This window comes from Stegodyphus dumicola, chromosome 9 (assembly GCF_044657685.1).
Source record: "Stegodyphus dumicola isolate Sdum_Otavi_A_Nest chromosome 9, ASM4465768v1".
NCBI classification, from domain to species: domain Eukaryota; kingdom Metazoa; phylum Arthropoda; class Arachnida; order Araneae; family Eresidae; genus Stegodyphus; species Stegodyphus dumicola.
The window spans coordinates 190,524,010-190,544,509 of NC_140776.1; the positions used below are offsets into that span (position 1 = coordinate 190,524,010).

A 20,500-nucleotide genomic window follows, 5' to 3' on the forward strand; every position below is an offset into this window, starting at 1 on the left:
TTTCATGTCATGATTGATTTGTTTGAGTAAAAGTTAGGTTATTTGAAAAGGGCAAAGAAAAGGATGGTTACCTGCCTGGCGCGAGGGATGGCTTAGCGGAGAACGTTCTATGGGAAATCTTCTCATATACATCGAGATAAGGAAAACTGCAGAATCCAACCATGCAGCCAGCACGTCGGCGGGGAATCAAACAGGGTAAAACTCTTAGCATTCTTAAACAGAGGGCATATTGCTATAGGACACATATTGAAAATACTTCGTTTGAATAGAAAGCAGTATATTCTGATTTATTATTTCTAGTAAGTTATTTCTAGTACATGTTATTTCTAGTATGTTATTTCTAGTTCATGAAGGCCACGGAGAGAAAAAAATGTAAAATACAAAATAACATCCATATTCGGGTTTTAATGATAATCTGGAGGTTTTTTATACGAAATGCCGACAAATCACATAGGAAAAACGAAAAGGAAGCAGCAGATAACAAGGGAAAATATGCCTAAGAAAAATTTCAATAATAGCTACAGCTTAACTTAATTCAATGAGAAGTTATATTTAAAATAGAGCATATTGGTAAATCATAACTGAATATGGTGTGTAAACTAGTAAATTAATTTAAGAGCACAAGAAAAACAAATTTAGCAACGGCATTTAACTGCAAATAATATTTTAATTTCAGGTTACCATATAATTTAATTTAAATTTTGCAGTTCTGAAATGTAGCTCTAGAAAAGAATTTTAAAATGATTTTCTGTTTCCATTTCAGCTGTAACGCAATCGATTGGACTGAAAACATCTTTCCTCTCTCTTATCGAAAAAGGCAATTTCTTCCGTCCAAATCCAATGCTCAGTCAATAAGGACGTCACTTAGTCAGTCATTGGTCAGTCACTGGTCAGGCAAAGAGATCTTCACTTTCTCAGTCGATTTTCAGTGAATGTCCAATTTTTATTCTGTCACTGGTCAGTTAATCAGATCGTCACTCAGTCACTAGGCTGTCAATCAGATCGTCACTTAGTCAGTCAATGTCCAATTTTTATTCAGTCACTAGTCAGGCAAGGAGATCTTCACTTTCTCAGTTCCTGTTCAGTGCATGTCCAAATTTTAGTCTGTCAGTGCTCAGTCAATGAGATCGTCACTCAGTCACTGCTCAGTCAATGTCCAAATTTAGTCAGTCTCCGGCCTGTCAAAGAGATTGTCTGACCAGTGACTGACTAACTGACTATGTCCAATTTTTAGTCAGTCAACGGGCAATCAAGGAGACCGTCACATAGTCAGTCAATGTCCAATTTTTAGGCAGGCCCTGGTCAGTCAATGTGATCGTCAGTTAGTGACTGGTCAGAAAATGTCTAATTTTTAGTCAGTCACCGGTCAGACAATGTCCTACTTTTATTCAATGAGATTGTCATTTAGTCAGTCACTGGTCAATGTCCAATTTTTAGGCAAGTACTGGTCAGTCGAGATTGGTGACATGGCAAACAAATCTATTACGAATACAAACTGAAATTGTGTAAACTTATCTCAGATCTATATAATATGTTTTAAGTCCTTTGTTTATTTTTAATTTTTTAAAGCAGAAATATTTCAGTAATGTTTTTCTTATGTTTGAAATTTTGAAACGCTTGCTATGATTCGAAGAAGGATGTTGAGTGTACTCGTCATCAAAGCAGATAACAGGGCCGGTACCAACGACGAGATCAACGAGCTGTTCTTCAGAATCTTCAGTTGGTTTCAGTTCTGTTCTGTCTTCTTGATCCAGTTTGCCATTCATTTTTGGTTCATTATTTGTGTTAAGGAGATTACCAGAATCGATGTCTCTTTGTGTTCCAAGATCGTTATGCGATACAATGCATTCAGCATCCAATGATTCAATAGAGGCATTCCAACTGAATTCTTCCTGGTTCAAGATGGTTATACTGCTATTCGTGCCTATTTGATTACCTGAGTTATCAGGTTTTGGAAAATCAAAAGCCTTTTCTGTTTCCTGTTGGAGGTAATTAAATTGCTTTTCATCGCTGACATTGTGCACATCATAAGAATTATTATCGAAATCTTTGGAAAAATGGCCGATGTGGTCAGTATCACTATCAATATGCAACTTAAGAAGATTATTATCAAAAGCTTCGAGGAGATCGGTGTCACTGTCTATGTCCACATCAAAGGAATCATCATTAAATTCATTAATATCAGCATATGAATCAAGGAAATCTAAATTACGTACCGTGTTTCCGGCATTACACTTGTGTTCATTACGGTTAATAAAGTTTTCCTCATTATTTTCCCGAATTCTCTCTTCTCTTCGAGAAAACAAAAGGAAGGCGGTCGCAAAACAAATAAGTATGCCCAATAGGCTGTCGATAAAGGGTGTTGGTATAAAAATGTAACACAATACTGTCAAAAAAAAGAACTCCATTTCTAAAAATGGTTCGAATGCGATTTCAGCATCAAAAATAACAAGCAAATAAGCTCCACACGTAAGATTTTAGCACCACTAGATTTGATATCTCTAATGATTATGGTTTATAAGCATTGTTAAAAATGTATACATTAACTTTGTTTTAATTCAACAAAGCCTAAACAATTATTGGTAAATTCATTGTTTCGAACGTTATTAAAAGGATTCTTTGAATATGTAACAATGAAAGGTATTCTGATATATAACTCTACTGACAATAGAGGGAAGATTCTATGAGTCTGTCTTTCGTTCGGTCTGCGTGTAAGCTGACAGACCCAGGCCTACGAATTTGCTACATAGGTGCATCCAGACAAGAGCCAGTGCACCTCGAAACGAGGTTTCCAAAATTCGAATGACTTTTTAAATTTTATTTTTTTATTTTTGTTTTATTCATTTTTTTGATGAAATCGGTAATTCTCTCTCATTACATCAGCAATAATGGCACGCAACCATTATTGCTGTTGTATCCCTGCCACCATTGTTGATGATATCAGCACTGTTGCCATTCGGAAAAATGAGGACGAAAATTAGCGTTTTAAGAACTTTTAATTAATATCTCTGCTTTTTGCTATTTTTTGGGATAAAAGTGGAAGCGGAAAACGAACCAACGCTAAATTGCCGCTGCCATACATATTCAAATAAATGTTTCTTTTTGGGGAGTTTCTTGCAATACAAAGCATAAACGTAATACTTATATGTACATATATATATATAACCAGAGATTAATATTATTAAAACGAAAATACTTGAATACTCTGAGAAAATATTTTTTATACAAAAAGCACTTTCAAAACATGAATTTGTCTTGGATTTATTAGTGCAAAGCACAGAGAATCATGTTTACCTGCCACTCTGATGGAAAGGGTTTCATCTACCTTTGACTGGGTAAAAATGAAGCTAAATATATGCACAATACAAAAATATATAAAACTATTTTTAATTCTTTAATAGTCACCTAATTAAGATAAAATCAACTGGTTAGCGTAACATGAACTTACGTCATACAATTAGCGAGAACGATACACCAAAATGAGTTTTGGTGATCGATGTACTGAGTGTACATAGTGTTTTTTCTACTTTTCATTATTTACCCTTTATTACATTTACTTAATTATTGCTGATAAATTGATATGGACATTGCGAAACCTTGGGGCAGCACATTGATGTTTATTATGCGTTAAAAATTTCAACAACTGGTCTGTGCAACTATGCTCCGCTCACTCATGTTACATGCCTCAACAACTACGGCCACGATATTCCGTTAGCTTCAAGACACGGAGCAAGGAGGACGCTACAGCCGTAGCACTAACGGGGATAAAGTTAAGCCAACGGGTTTGTGCTACAGATGTGCTAATTTGCTTTTGCGATGTGAAAGTTACGCTTCAGATATTTTAAATCGCTATTTTACACAAGTTATCCCACTGTTACATATTGCCACATTGGATGTTATTCCGAACTTCAAGTGAAAAGGTTTGTTCCAACATTGGGATTTATTTTTGACTTTTATATGATACCCACTAAGGACAGATATAGATAGGTAACGATTTCAGCGTATTGTACCTCTTAAATAAGCGAAGACCTATGAACTATGACCTATATGTTGTTAGAGGAAATGTATTTAGCGCTAGGAAGGCTTATAAATAATAAGCTCAATCATATGCTTACATACGAAACTATCACAACAGACGACATTTTGACATCATAACAGGCGACGACATTTCATACGACCATCATAACAGACATTCTGAACATGGAAAACGAGTGAATAGAACATAACACTTCAATTCTCTACATTCCTCAATAATAAGATATACTAATTTGGAAAGATGCTCAGTAGAATTCAAGTCAGGGCTTTTAAGTAACCAATTTATGACAGAGAAGCGCTCTTCTCTGTCATAAATTGGTTCAGAGGAATGCTCTTCCATCCAACCAACTAGTAGCCAACCGTAACCTTTGAGAGGCGCAGTTATCTTTCTGAGATACTCCCTTTCCGTGTGAATGACAGGGACATAAATGGATGGAGATGATAGCTCATCAACTCCACGTACAGAATCATATTGAGGGAGGTAAGAACAAGTACTAAAGATCCCAAACACAACCAGAAGAAAGCATCCCAGACCATGATTAAGCCTCCAGGCCTTGTACAGTTCCAATCTGTCACACCGGATTCATACATTCATGATTCTCTCGCCATATTCTGAGCCTCCCATCGGTATTAATTAGAGGGATCGAGACTCATCACTCCTACACATTTCATGTCCACTAGTGTCTATTCTCTATATTCTCTTGCCCAGGTAAGAATGGCAACTCGATGGCATGCATTTAGGAAAGGTACCCTAGTGTGTCTACGGCTTCCGAAGCCCATATGGTGAAGGGAGCGATACACGATCTTTTTACTGACTGTACGACTGTCGCTTGCTTTAGCTAGGTGGTAATTTGGGATAATATTTGGCTTCATTGACCATGTACAATACGGCTGAGACTTCTCATACCACGATTGTTCTAACTTAAATGTGCTTTGCACTTTGCAGAGTCGCTACTTCTTTTTCCCACCATCCGTGTATTCTCGGTATGCTCTTGACACTGTCGACCGTTAAAATCCTATCCCGCTGAGGATTATAGAAATTGTATGGCCCAAGCGACGAGAGATTACTATCTGTCCGATATTGAAATTTTACCTATACTGGTATAAGAAACAACTGATTATCGAGAAGCATAGTGTATGTGCATTTATCAACAACTCCCTCACGTAAGCCCAGATGCGGCGCAGCGCTATTCAATTTGCATAGCCATGTCTATCCCTAATTTAGTGGCACTTCAGTGTAGTTACAACTCATGAAGCTTGGGAATACGTGTAACGATTGCAAGAGATAAACATGAATTTATTGCCGAAAAAGAGGAGCAAAAGACTTAATATATTGGTTCAGAGAAAAAAAAAATTTTTTTTTCTAAAGGTTTTATTGTTCTTACTGGATTCTTTTATAAGGGGAAACTTAAAATAAGGAAAGTAGAAAAAAATATCAAAATCAATTCGGATTACAATCAGAAATAACTTTAAACTCCTATATTAAAAGACGAAATTCCATCACTTTATCCAAACAATCTTGACTGTATTAAGTTCCATCAGGATAAGGCTACAAACCATACCTCTAAATCTACCGCTTTATGTTTTGCAAAAAGTGATATATGAAACCGCAATTGAAGCCATTCCCTCTAGATGCATATCCACCAAATCTCCTGATGTGTCTCCTATGGATTAATGTGCATTTGTACTTTTAAAACAAGCTCTTTATACGTGGCATCCCCAAACATTGGACGGACTGTGGAACATTGTGAACGAGAAGTGGCATAAAATCAACCTTTATGTTTTCAGGAAAAGGCTTTTGTCTTACAAATCAAGATGTAATATGATGGTTCAACAAAAGGGCTCTCAGCCGGAATATATTAGAAAATGAAATTATAACGTTTGTTTATATATATAATTCTTTGCAAAATCCTTCAAAGGATACCTCAAAACCCCCTGCACTCAGTCATTTGCGATAGTTACGTTAAATTTTAAACTTCAGACTAAACGTTTCAGGATTATTCATAGAGTTTCCTTTATTCTAATTTTTATTAATAATGCTTCATAAATATTTATTCAAATATATGAAAGTATATGAAAGGTTCATTTTCTAATTTATAAAATACGCTGTTTTTAAATATTTTTAACCCAGAGGGACATTAGCCCGAATTCTGTCCAAACGTTTATGTCTGCAAATGAAAAAAATGATGCCTTTGGGCGCAATACAAAGTCTGAAAGCTTTCAGTTTAATATTTGTTTTGGGTGTATTTGTGGGGTGTAAATTCTTTAATTACTGGGTGTAATTCTAGTATATATCCAATCGAGACATTTTTATAAAAGTTATTTAAATTAATTTCTTCCAAATTTCATGTCATGATTGATTTGTTTGAGTAAAAGTTAGGTTATTTGAAAAGGGCAAAGAAAAGGATGGTTACCTGCCTGGCGCGAGGGATGGCTTAGCGGAGAACGTTCTATGGGAAATCTTCTTATATATATCGAGATAAGGAAAACTGCAGAATCCAACCATGCAGCCAGCACGTTGGCGGGGAATCAAACAGGGTAAAACTCTTAGCATTCTTAAACAGAGGGCATATTGCTATGGGACACATATTGAAAATACTTCGTTTGAAAAGAAAGCAGTATATTCTCATTTATTATTTCTAGTAAGTTTTGACATGAAGGCCACAGAGAGAAAAAAATGTAAAATACAAAATAACATCCATATTCGGGTTTTAATGATAATCTGGAGGTTTTTTATACGAAATGCCGACAAATCACATAGGAAAAACGAAAAGGAAGCAGCAGATAACAAGGGAAAATATGCCTAAGAAAAATTTCAATAATAGCTACAGCTTAACTTAATTCAATGAGAAGTTATATTTAAAATAGAGCATATTGGTAAATCATAACTGAATATGGTGTGTAAACTAGTAAATTAATTTAAGAGCACAAGAAAAACAAATTTAGCAACGGCATTTAACTGAAAATAATATTTTAATTTCAGGTTACCATATAATTTAATTTAAATTTTGCAGTTCTGAAATGTAGCTCTAGAAAAGAATTTTAAAATGATTTTCTGTTTCCATTTCAGCTGTAGCGCAATCGATTGGACTGAAAACATCTTTCCTCTCTCTTATCGAAAAAGGCAATTTCTTCCGTCCAAATCCAATGCTCAGTCAATAAGGACGTCACTTAGTCAGTCATTGGTCAGTCAATGTCCAATTTTTAGTCAGTCAACGGGCAATCAAGGAGACCGTCACATAGTCACTCAATGTCCAATTTTTAGGCAGGCCCTGGTCAGTCAATGTGATCGTCAGTTAGTGACTGGTCAGAAAATGTCTAATTTTTAGTTAGTCACTGGTCAGACAATGACCTACTTTTATTCAATGAGATTGTCATTTAGTCAATCACTGGTCAATGTCCAATTTTTAGGCAAGTACTGGTCAGTCGAGATTGGTGTCATGGCAAACAAATCTATCACGAATACAAACTGAAATTGTGTAAACTTATCTCAGATCTATATAATATGTTTTAAGTCCTTTGTTTATTTTTAATTTTTTAAAGCAGAAATATTTCAGTAATGTTTTTCTTATGTTTGAAATTTTGAAACGCTTGCTATGATTCGAAGAAGGATGTTGAGTGTACTCGTCATCAAAGCAGATAACAGGGCCGGTACCAACGACGAGATCAACGAGCTGTTCTTCAGAATCTTCAGTTGGTTTCAGTTCTGTTCTGTCTTCTTGATCCAGTTTGCCATTCATTTTTGGTTCATTATTTGTGTTAAGGAGATTACCAGAATCGATGTCTCTTTGTGTTCCAAGATTGTTATGCGATACAATGCATTCAGCATCCAATGATTCAATAGAGGCATTCCAACTGAATTCTTCCTGGTTCAAGATGGTTATGCTGCTATTCGTGCCTATTTGATTACCTGAGTTATCAGGTTTTGGAAAATTAAAATCCTTTTCTGTTTCCTGTTGGAGGTAATTAAATTGCTTTTCATCGCTGATATTGTGCACATCATAAGAATTATTATCCAAATCTTTGGAAAAATGGCCGATGTGGTCAGTATCACTATCAATATGCAACTTAAGAAGATTATTATCAAAAGCTTCGAGGAGATCGGTGTCACTGTCTATGTCCACATCAAAGGAATCATCATTAAATTCATTAATATCAGCATATGAATCAAGGAAATCTAAATTACGTACCGTGTTTCCGGCATTAAACTTGTGTTCATTACGGTTAATAAAGTTTTCCTCATTATTTTCCCGAATTCTCTCTTCTCTTCGAGAAAACAAAAGGAAGGCAGTCGCAAAACAAATAAGTATGCCCAATAGGCTGTCGATAAAGGGTGTTGGTATAAAAACGTAACACAATACTGTCAAAAAAAAGAACTCCATTTCTAAAAATGGTTCGAATGCGATTTCAGCATTAAAAATAACAATCAAATAAGCTCCACACGTAAGATTTTAGCACCACTAGATTTGATATCTCTAATGATTATGGATTATAAGCATTGTTAAAAATGTATACATTAACTTTGTTTTAATTCAACAAAGCCTAAACAATTATTGGTAAATTCATTGTTTCGAACGTTATTAAAAGGATTCTTTGAATATGTAACAATGAAAGGTACTCTGATATATAACTCTACTCACAATAGAGGGAAGATTCTATGAGTCTGTCTTTCGTTCGGTCTGCGTGTAAGCTGATAGACCCAGGCCTACGAATTTGCTACATAGGTGCATCCAGACAAGAGCCAGTGCACCTCGAAACGAGGTTTCCAAAATTCGAATGACTTTTTAAATTTTATTTTTTTATTTTTGTTTTATTCATTTTTTTGATTAAATCGGTAATTCTCTCTCATTACATCAGCAATAAGGGCACGCAACCATTATTGCTGTTGTATCCCTGCCGCCATTGTTGATGATATCAGCACTGTTGCCATTCGGAAAAATGAGGACGAAAATTAGCGTTTTAAGAACTTTTAATTAATATCTCTGCTTTTTGCTATTTTTTGGGATAAAAGTGGAAGCGGAAAACGAACCAACGCTAAATTGCCGCTGCCATACATATTCAAATAAATGTTTCTTTTTGGGGAGTTTCTTGCAATACAAAGCATAAACGTAATACTTATATGTACATATATATATATATATATATATATATATATATATATATAACCAGAGATTAATATTATTAAAACGAAAATACTTGAATACTCTGAGAAAATATTTTTTATACAAAAAGTACTTTCAAAACATGAATTTGTCTTGGATTTATTAGTGCAAAGCACAGAGAATCATGTTTACCTGCCACTCTGATGGAAAGGGTTTCATCTACCTTTGACTGGGTAAAAATGAAGCTAAATATATGCACAATACAAAAATATATAAAACTATTTTTAATTCTTTAATAGTCACCTCTTTAAGATAAAATCAACTGGTTAGCGTAACATGAACTTACGTTATATAATTAGCGAGAACGATACACCAAAATGAGTTTTGGTGATCGATGTACTGAGTGTACATAGTGTTTTTTCTACTTTTCATTATTTACTCTTTATTACATTTACTTAATTATTGCTGATAAATCGATAGGGATTTTGCGAAACCTTGGGGCAGCACATTGATGTGTATTATGCGTTTTAAAAATTTCAACAACTGGTCTGTGCAACTATGCTCCGCTCACTTATGTTACATGCCTCAACAACTACAACCACGATATTCCGTTAGCTTCAAGACACGGAGCAAGAATGACGCTACAGCCGTAGCACTAACGAGGATAAATTTAAGCCAACGGGTTTATGCTACAGATGTGCTAATTTGCTTTTACGATGTGAAAGTTACGCTTCAGATATTTTAAATCGCTATTTTACACAAGTTATCCCACTGTTACATATTGCCACATTGGATGTTATTCCGAACTTCAAGTGAAAAGGTCTGTTCCAACATTGGGATTTATGTTTGACTTTTATATGATACCCACTAAGGACAGATATAGATAGGTAACGATTTCAGGGTATTGTACCTCTTAAATGAGCGAAGACCTATGAACTATGACCTATATGTTGTTAGAGGAAATGTATTTAGCGCTAGGAAGGCTTATAAATAATAAGCTCAATCATATGCTTACATACGAAACTATCACAACAGACGACATTTCATACGACCATCATAACAGACATTCTGAACATGGAAAACGAGTGAATAGAACATAACACTTCAATTCTCTACATTCCTCAATAATAAGATATACTAATTTGGAAAGATGCTCAGTAGAATTCAAGTAAGGGCTTTTAAGTAACCAATTTATGACAGAGAAGTCAGAGGAATGCTCTTCCATCCAACCAACTAGTAGCCAACCGTAACCTTTGAGAGGCGCAGTTATCTTTCTGAGATACTCCCTTTCCGTTTGAATGACAGGGACATAAATGGATGGAGATGATAGCTCATCAACTCCACGTACAGAATCATATTGAGGGAGGTAAGAACAAGTACTAAAGATCCCAAACACAACCAGAAGAAAGCATCCCAGACCATGATTAAGCCTCCAGGCCTTGTACAGTTCCAATCTGTCACACCGGATTCATACTCGTACATTCATGATTCTCTCGCCATATTCTGAGCCTCCCATCGGTATTAATTAGAAGGATCGAGACTCATCACTCCTACACATTTCATGTCCACTAGTGTCTATTCTCTATATTCTCTTGCCCAGGTAAGAATGGCAACTCGATGGCATGCATTTAGGAAAGGTACCCTAGTGTGTCTACGGCTTCCGAAGCCCATATGGTGAAGGGAGCGATACACGATCTTTTTACTGACTGTACGACTGTCGCTTGCTTTAGCTAGGTGGTAATTTGGGCTAATATTTGGCTTCATTGACCATGTACAATACGGCTGAGACTTCTCATACCACGATTGTTCTAACTTAAATGTGCTTTGCACTTTGCAGAGTCGCTACTTCTTTTTCCCACCATCCGTGTATTCTCGGTATGCTCTTGACACTGTCGACTGTTAAAATCCTATCCCGCTGAGGATTATAGAAATTGTATGGCCCAAGCGACGAGAGATTACTATCTGCCCGATATTGAAATTTTACCTATACTGGTATAAGAAACAACTGATTATCGAGAAGCATAGTGTATGTGCATTTATCACAACTCCCTCACGTAAGCCCAGATGCGGCGCAGCGCTATTCAATTTGCATAGCCATGTCTATCCCTAATTTAGTGGCACTTCAGTGTAGTTACAACTCATGAAGCTTGGGCATACGTGTAACGATTGCAAGAGATAAACATGAATTTATTGCCGAAAAAGAGGAGCAAAAGACTTAATATATTGGTTCAGAGAAAAAAAAATTTTTTTTCTAAAGGTTTTATTGTTCTTACTGGTTTTATTGTTCTTTTATAAGGGAAAATTTAAAATAAGGAAAGTAGAAAAAAATATCAAAATCAATTCGGATTACAATCAGAAATAACTTTAAACACCTATATTAAAAGACGAAATTTCATCTCTTTATCCAAACAATCTTGACGGTATTAAGTTCCATCAGGATTAGGCTACAAACCATACCTCTAAATCTACTCTTTATATTTTGAAAAAATTGAGATATGAAACCGGAATTGAAGCTATTCCCTCTAGATGCATATCCTCCAAATCTCCTGATGTGTCTCCTATAGATTAATGTGCATTTGTACTTTAAAAACAATCACTTGTACCTTGCAAAACATGCCCACCGTCAAAAACAAGTTCACCGCTCCTCAGCATCCTCCCCGGGGGGCGATATCGCCCCAATTGAGAACCAATGTTCAATCACTTGACTAGCTAATATTTACTGCATTTTCCCCTCGTTTCTTCTCAGGTTACTTGGATCATAGCAAAACACACGCGGGATGCCTTCGTGGAGGAAACTTATTCGCATTTACCTTACACATGAGAAAAATCACGAAATTTCTCTTGAAACTAACTCGTTCGCTGGGATTTGAACCCCGGTCGAACTATAAGAGTGTTAACCGATCCTACCGCTGGAACGCTGATGGGTATGTATTTTCTTTAAGAATTTAGAACACAAATGACCTTCAGTTTCCTTATATCACCAAAGTCTTCTACCGTTTCATATAAAAATAAAATTACTAAAAATATGTGTGAAAAGACATGTAAATATTTTGGTTGAATTTGGATTCAATTTAATTACCTTCATTTCAGGCTATAATTTACGTAATAGCACACTAAATATTTGAATTTATGAACACATGAGGATTACCCGCCCCAAAAAGTTCGAGAATAATAAAAGTTCATGATGGCCAAGAGCCTCGAGTGGCCGTGCGGTGAAGGTCGCTGAACTTTGGTAGTTCGAATCCCGCGAACGGGCTGGCTGCATGGTCGTTTTCGTGGTTTTACCCATGCATAACGTGTATACGAGCCAGTTTTCCTTAGAAAGACCTCCACAAAGGCCTCCCTCCGCTTAGGCGGCCCTCGAGGCTTTGCCGTAATCATATAAACCAAACCATCATGATGGTAAAGCCATTTAAATAAACGTACATTGTTCTACGCCAGTGCTGTAATTCGACATTCCACAAAAATGTGTCTCGCTCAGATAACCAATATCGACTCACTAGCGGCCGAGCGCTAAAATCGCTGGACACTGGTAGTTCCGACCTGGGTTCGAATCCAGGCGAACGGGCTGGCTGCATGGTCGTTTTCGTGATTTTCCCCATGTTTAACATGCATACGAGCCAGTTTCCCTAGGAAAGTCCTCCACGAAGGCATCATTCCTCTTACGCAGACACCCCTACTGTTCTTTGCCATAATAATAAACTAGAATATGTATTCATCTCCCGCAAAAGGGAGAAAATTACAGCCAGTGCAGAAAATTTTTAGATTCACTTTTGCAGATTAAATTTCCCATAAAATAAAGAAACAGTATTCAGTACACATAAATCATTATTTGAATGGATGTAAATACTTACTGTAGACTACATAAACCTTATTTCCAGCTTAATGTAAAATATTTTCCCCTTAAAATTTATATAATAAAAAACAGTTAATTCATATTACTTCGAATACTTGCTTACTTACATAGTTAAAATAAAATCGGGTGTAAAGTTTATGCATATTTATCATTAATACTACATTTTACCTATTAACATTTAAAACTATTACAAGACTAAATTACTCCTGAATGCTTATTTATAAGCCTTCAGCCCTTATATTTGATCAAACTCGACTCATTTGGAAAGTATTAAATCATGTGTTTGTTCTCTTGCAAAATCCTGTGAACTCTGTGATTTCTTGAAAAACCGAAACTGAAAATTATACTTATGATTGCTAAATATTATATTCGTAAGATTATTAGCTCAGAAGGGCTATTCATTTCAAAACGCCATTTTGCATCGATTCACTTTTCAAACTGTTGTCAAGAAATATTATCGTAATGTATTATATTTAAAGAAACTAAATAATGAAAAATCTGCATGAATGTTTCTCGCATCGTGAAGAAACAACGGTACCTAGGGCCATATAATTTTGAAAAACGTAGTCCTCCAACCGAACACGGACCGGAATTTTTAATTTGTTTTATTATCTAGTTCATATTTTGTAAAACTTTAACGAATTTTTTATTAACAAGCTCAATGATTTTAAAGCGAGCAATGGCAACACTGTACGGGGAAAAAAAAAAAAAAAATCTCCAGCGCGCGATACTGTGTATCGGAAATTCTAAAGATATGCTCATTTTAAAATTATTTTCCATTATTGCTGTCAAAGTGAATTTTACGGTTTAAGTGCGAAGAACACGATATTTAATAAATAAAGGTAATCCACAAAACGTTAAAAAAACGCCCCAATCTACAAAACGTTAAAAAAAAAACGCCCCTTTGAGAGTAATGTAAATTCTGAAAGGTCATATTTTTTTTTTTTAATTAAAAAAAAATATTAAATTTAGTTTTCTTATTTGGACTAATTTTACTATAATCTTAAAGACAGCCTGAAATTCTCAAACGTACACATTTTCAAAACATAAAGGTATAAATGCAATGGGACTCGGAGACAAGAAACAAGCAGTGCTATTGGCAAAATAAAGTCGGATTCCCCCCCCCGAACAGGGGCACCTTGAAGCCCGAATTTTTAATTCATTTTATTATGTTGTAAAGTTTATTTTAATTTTATAACAATTATTTTTAATTTTGAAACCCTTTCCTTTAAATTCTTGTTTCCCCATTACAAACCCCCTACCAGAATGAGTTTTTAGTAACGCGTTGCATGTAAATGAGATAGAAGGAGTATTTAAAGAAGGTTCAGTCTAATCGCGGCATACATTATATATAATCTTCTTTTGTTATTTATTACACTGTAATGTATTTTGCTTACTGCACTTTTGGATGAATTCAATCCAAATCGCGTGATACACGCGATCATGAACTCTGATTTGATATGCTGTCATCAGTAATGATTTATTACGCTGTCCAAGTTAATCTGCATAGCCATTAGAACTAACTCTTCTACTCTTCTAAGACTGTTTTATGTATGGCTTATGTATCAACTAGCCAACGAACGGAAACACCAAACATTATATTTAAAAGGTGCACAGAATTTTACTCTGCGGAAAAACAACTTTATCAAAAACAAAACAAAAAAAAAAAAAATTAAATTAAAATGTATTACATATAAAAAAATCACAATGAAATAAGCAATACCCCTTAATACAGACATTAATTATCCTAATAAATAAATTAACCAACTTCCCTTGTAAGGATCCTAAGTTTTACTAACGTTTATTTTATTTTAAATCTTTACTATCATTTCTTATTTTCTACTTCCGGCCAGAATTAAAAGCTTTTAACTTATTTATGCAAATTTGTCTTGCTAACGCCAAGTACTTAAGTTGTGGCTTTTTGCCAAGCAAGAGAGAGGAAGGAGTTATTAGAAGCAGGCCTCTGGCCATAGTAGTTTTACTCGTTTGCTGGTTGCCTTCAAGGCCAGAGGTTTAATCTTCTTGATAATTTTAAACGTATCGTAGTTTTAGCAGCTCTTTGTACTACATACGGCTTTTTGTTAATTAACGGCCAATCTTAAAGTAGGCACTTGTATATTAATCCAAAGTTAGTTTAGTTAGAGTTTTAGTTAATATTTTTATATTCTTACGTTCAGACCACAAGTGGTTGGTCTCTGTATTCCGAAGTTCCGGAAAGCTCTGTAAAGATAGAAAAATAAAGGGTTTCGTATACCCTTCCTGTGTGTATTGTCTACTTCACAATTTATCGAACATAGCTTGAGTAAGCTCCCTGTTCCGAGTCAGGACAGTTCATGTTTCCAAAGCAAGTAAAGAGGAATACCAGTCCTGATACCCTTGCAAAATCCTAACAGTTCAAATGGTATAAAGCATGGGTGTGTAAAGTGCGGCCCAAACGCAAATTATGAAAGTATTTAAATTTACACATTTTTATTTTTAAAAATGTTTGAATTTGATTCATATATAATCGATTCATTCACATTGATTTTATAAAGATTACCTACCCCACAATAAATATCCTAATTTTCACAATCATGCTTTATTAATGTCTTCAGCTTTTGGAAGTACCTATATTTGTGAACAATTATTTCAAAAATGAAGCATACAAAAAACAAAAATAGGACAGACAAACATCTTGAAAATGCATTAAGAATTGCAACCTCGTCTATTGAACCCGATATCGATTTGCTTGTTCAACAAAAGCAAATTCATCCATCTCATTAGCTTGAATTTTTTCTATCTTTATGAAATCCAAACTAAATGAAACAAAACTTTTACAAATTAATCATAAATATGTACCTATACATGCCTAATTCAAATTTAAAAAAATCAATAATAAAAAGAAGTTAATTTGTTTTAATAAAACAACATAGAGCTCATTTTTATTTCAATTTGTTAAAAAATATGTTTCATAAAAAAATCATGCAAAACTTTTTATATAATTAAAACATAATATAAAAAATTGCAATGAAATAAGCAATAAATCTCCATATTTTCAAGAGAAAACAGTCAGTCCAATATCCAAAGCAATGAATGAAAAACTGTTGCCAAAACCCCATTTCCAAAAGAATAAAACTATCATCAAAAAGCTTTCAATCTAAATTCTGCTTTGTAGATGACATGATTCAAAATATACAAACCTCTTTGCCATTAGCTAATAAAGAGAGAGAGAAAAGGAAATTCTTTCTGTTGTGCCTCGCGAGAATAAGAAGATTGCGATGTGAGTGTTGGGCGTCCAAAAATCAAAAGAAAATAAGCAGCACTTAATCTCATATTTTCAACAATCAGCAGTCCAGTATACAAAGCATTGAATGAAAAACCACATTTCTAAAAGAATGAAGCTATTCAAAATTATGCGATTTCATCAAGAAAGATAAAGTAAAACAAATCTGATTTGAATTTTGAAAAAATCGCTTCGAGGTGCACTGGCTCTTGTCTAGATGCACCGATGTACCAAATTTCATAGCCCTGGATCTATCAGCTTACGCGCAGCACAAACAAAAGACACACACACAGACTCTTTTTTTTTTCTTTTATTACATGTAGGTTTGGTTTGGTTTATTTAATTATGACAAAGCACACTAGGACTATCTGCCTAAGGGAAGGGATGCCTTCGTGGAGGACTTTCTAAGGGAAGCTGGCTCGTATACACGTTACACATGGGGAAAACCACGAAAACGCCCATGCACAGCACATGCAGCCAGCCCGTTCGCAGGATTTGAACCTCAGACCGAACTACCAGTGTTCAGCGACTTTATCGCTCGGCCGCTGGTGGGCCTCTAGTAGAGAAGAGATTAATCACCCTCCATCCATCCTAACTGTCCTCCTAGACTCATTGACCAAGTAATCGCTCTAATTCAAGCGCCCACTTGTACACACCAAGACAGCCGGAAAACAACATGCATTTAGCAAGTTAATCATGGTGACTAGCGGAACTTTGAACTTCAGCAGGAGAGCTTAGACCTTAGTGGGGCGTGTTTGCCGTCCGGCTACTCAGTTATTAAGCCCAATATCCTATGCTCGGCCGTATTGTACGTATCTGTTGATAATCGCCAGCTAATTTAATTTAGGGCCAACTAGTTGGGTTATTGTGTCTAGCTTCGGCTACGTCTGTTTAATTTAGTGTTAGGTTATTTTCTTAGAGCTTGCTTTAGAAGGCCAAATGGAGGCTAGTAGAGGAAATGAGAGTTCTGGATCGGGAGCTTAGGGAGCGGGAGTTGAGAGAGCTCCCGAGAAGGAAGGCTCAGCCGTGGAAGGGACGCTTATCTGAAAATGGGGACAGGGAGCCTTATCAGGAAGTGGATGCGAGTAGAGTAGTTGCTACGTCACAGAAAAAGGACGTGTGCTTAGATTATTTTCTTTTTTTAATTTGGTGATTATAGGCATTTAGTAGTTATATGATAATTTGTAAACTTGCTTATTTATATTGAGTTCTTAAAAACGTATATCAAGTAGGTGTTTTAAGTGACTGATACAGTTATTATCTTGAAACAGATATTAGCATATAATAAAATGTTTCCTTCACAGTATAACCTCTTCCGAAGATAATTATTTTCTTACTTTTATTTATCCTATGACTGAATATATGCAAAACTGCTACATGTCATCACTATTTAATAAGAGATTATATTTTACCGATTTATCGGAGGTGATTTCCCTTCGTTAATAAATTTTTAGCCTTTGTGTTTTTTCTTCGTATTGATTATCTCCTAGTTACCCTGAACGAGGATTATTTTCGAATTTAATGATTGAGTGATCCTATACACTCAGAATTTTACCTTATTTCTTAAATCTTCTGTTCATAATATTACATATACTTTCCGTAATCTTCATTACATTACTCATTTTTATTCTTAAATTCATTTTACCCAGAGTTTTTTCAGACTTGTTAGGCAATACTTTTAACTTACTCGTTATATTTTATGAGTGCAATTACTAAAACACGCATTTTCGTGTATTATATTATTCAATGTAATTTTTAACTTTTTTCGTTCTTTTCAACGTTAGCGATCTTCAACATATTCTGTATTTTAACTTATTTCATGCATTTTCTAATCATATAGATGACTTGTATTTAATTTTAGATGTAACATTTCTAGCTTGTTTTGTACATTTTAACCTTCACACTATTTAATATACTCAAATTTTTAACCAGTTTCTATTTTCACACTATATACATGACTTTTACTTGATTTCTCTCATACATCTTAACCTCCATGATTTCCAATATAGTCCTAATTTTAACATAATTGCTATATTTTCACATCATATAGACTTTTATTTAATTTTAGGTGTAAATTTTAACTTCCAACATACTCTGAATTTTAACTAATTTGCTATATTTTTACACTATGTACATGACTTTCATTTAATTTATAGCTACTTTCATACGTTTTAACCTTCGTAATTTCAAATATACTTTACATTTTAGTTTAATTCCTATATTTTCTGACCATATATATGAATTTTGTTTAATTTTAGATGTAATTTTTAACTTGTTTCGTACATTTTAAACCTTCGTAATTTTTAAAGTACTCTAATTTTGAACTTGCTTATTACATTTTAATACCATATACCTAACTTATTTAATTCTAGATGTAAATTTTAACACCTTTTCTATTTTTTATCGCTTTTAGTTTTCAACATACTAAGAATTTTAACTAATTTGTTATATTTTCACATGACTTTCCTTTAATTTGTAACGACTTTCATACGTTTTAACCTTCCTAATTTCAAACAGGCTCTTAATTTTAGCTTAATTCCTCTATTTTCTTACCATATATATGAGCTTTATTTAATTTTAGATATTATTTTTAACATGTTTCGTACATTTTATACCTTCATAATTTTTAGAGTACTCTAATTTTGAACTTTTTTATTACATTTTCCTGCCATACGCATGAACTTTAGTTAATTTTAGATGTAATTTTCATACTTTTCCGGCACTGGGTTTCTTTCTAGTTTCCAACATACTCTAAAGTTTAACTCTGTTTTATAATTTTTTATTGTAATTGCGCTTGTGATATTACTATTTCAGCTAAATTAACACGCTTAAATTTCTTAAAAATAGAGATCGATTTCAATTAAGCATTTTATTTTACAACCTTTAACTGTTATTCATATCCAATTCGTTGAATAGCCCTTACTTAGTCCATATTTTATAGTACTATTTTAATTTGCCAATTCTACAATTTATCATTCTGTAGTACTCTTACCATGACTTATCCTACTACTTTACTTCATTATTAACTTCATTCGCATTTTCAAACTTTAACATTTCCTGCATATTCTGGCATTTCCTTTTAATTCTTAATACCCTTTATATCTGAATATATGTTTTTATGCTCTTCAGTGTTACCAATGTTCAGTTTTGAATCTTGATTCTCATTAAGCTAGTTTGATAGATTCCGAATTTTTAGAATGAAATCTCAACTTTCATCCATAATTTTAGACCCATATTCATTCTTTCATGTACTCATAGAAAATTCTTTCTCATTATTTTGAACGCTCAGTACCTTTTAATTCAGTAATTTGTACTAATTGAATGCCTTCTACATCACTTTAAATGTCTTGACTATGTAAATTTTCACTTTATTACCTTTCCCTACACTAAGTACGGATATTTCTGCCTTCATGAACGGCTTTCATGTGAAATGGACGAAATTTGACGTTACATGTATAAAAGAAATTTCTAAAATAAATATTTCCAGTATTGAATAAGAGATGAATGACCATCGATTTTACCCATTGGTTACAATTTCATCTCTTGAAAGTTTGTTTTATTGATATGCATTTATTTCTAACGCATAGTGTTAATACATTTTTTTTAACTTAGCCCAGTTCCAACTTAATTCACTAGACAATTTCATATATAGACTATTTTTCAATTTCTTAGACTAAAATGTTCTTTTCGCAAATGTCAGTTTGCATTAATTTATTTTCTTATGAATGAAATCTTTTGAAGTACTTTACAAAACATATATCATTACCAATATTTACAGAAGGAACCAAAGAGTAAGAGACATTTTACCCAAATCTCTACTACAATTTCGAATATTTTAACCTTCTTCATCACATATACAGAAATTTCTTCGTACAATACTCACCATAGCAGTTAAATATTCCTTACTAATACACATTTAACAAGTAATAACTCATTTTCAATAAAAAATTACACCCAAATAAGTATTACGTTTTCTTATAATTGTACATATATGTTTGCATTACAGGAACTTTCTATGCATTTTCGAGAACTGTAATTTGCTAAATATTACCTTTTTCTGAGTGAAAAACTCCAAAGACCACCTAAATCATTCATCTTTTCCTGCAGTATTCCCACAGTACACAATAACTATCTTAGAACTATTTTCTTAATATTAAGAACTAAATATGAAATAAACATTTTTCACTGTAGAATATTTAAGCTTTTACCCAAATCAGAATATAATCTTTACTGAATTTAAGTTAT

General features: G+C 34.0%; 1 long non-coding RNA gene across 1 annotated transcript in view; it reads right to left on the reverse strand.

Annotated features, from left to right (window-relative positions):
- Positions 1–915: 915 nt before the first annotated feature.
- The window catches only part of LOC146995597 (uncharacterized), a 67,814-nt gene continuing 48,229 nt past the window's right edge, over positions 916–20,500 (reverse strand). The window contains exon 7 of the long non-coding RNA XR_015043170.1: positions 916–1,178. This is a non-coding gene — a long non-coding RNA (uncharacterized LOC146995597). The remainder of the gene's footprint in view (positions 1,179–20,500) is intronic.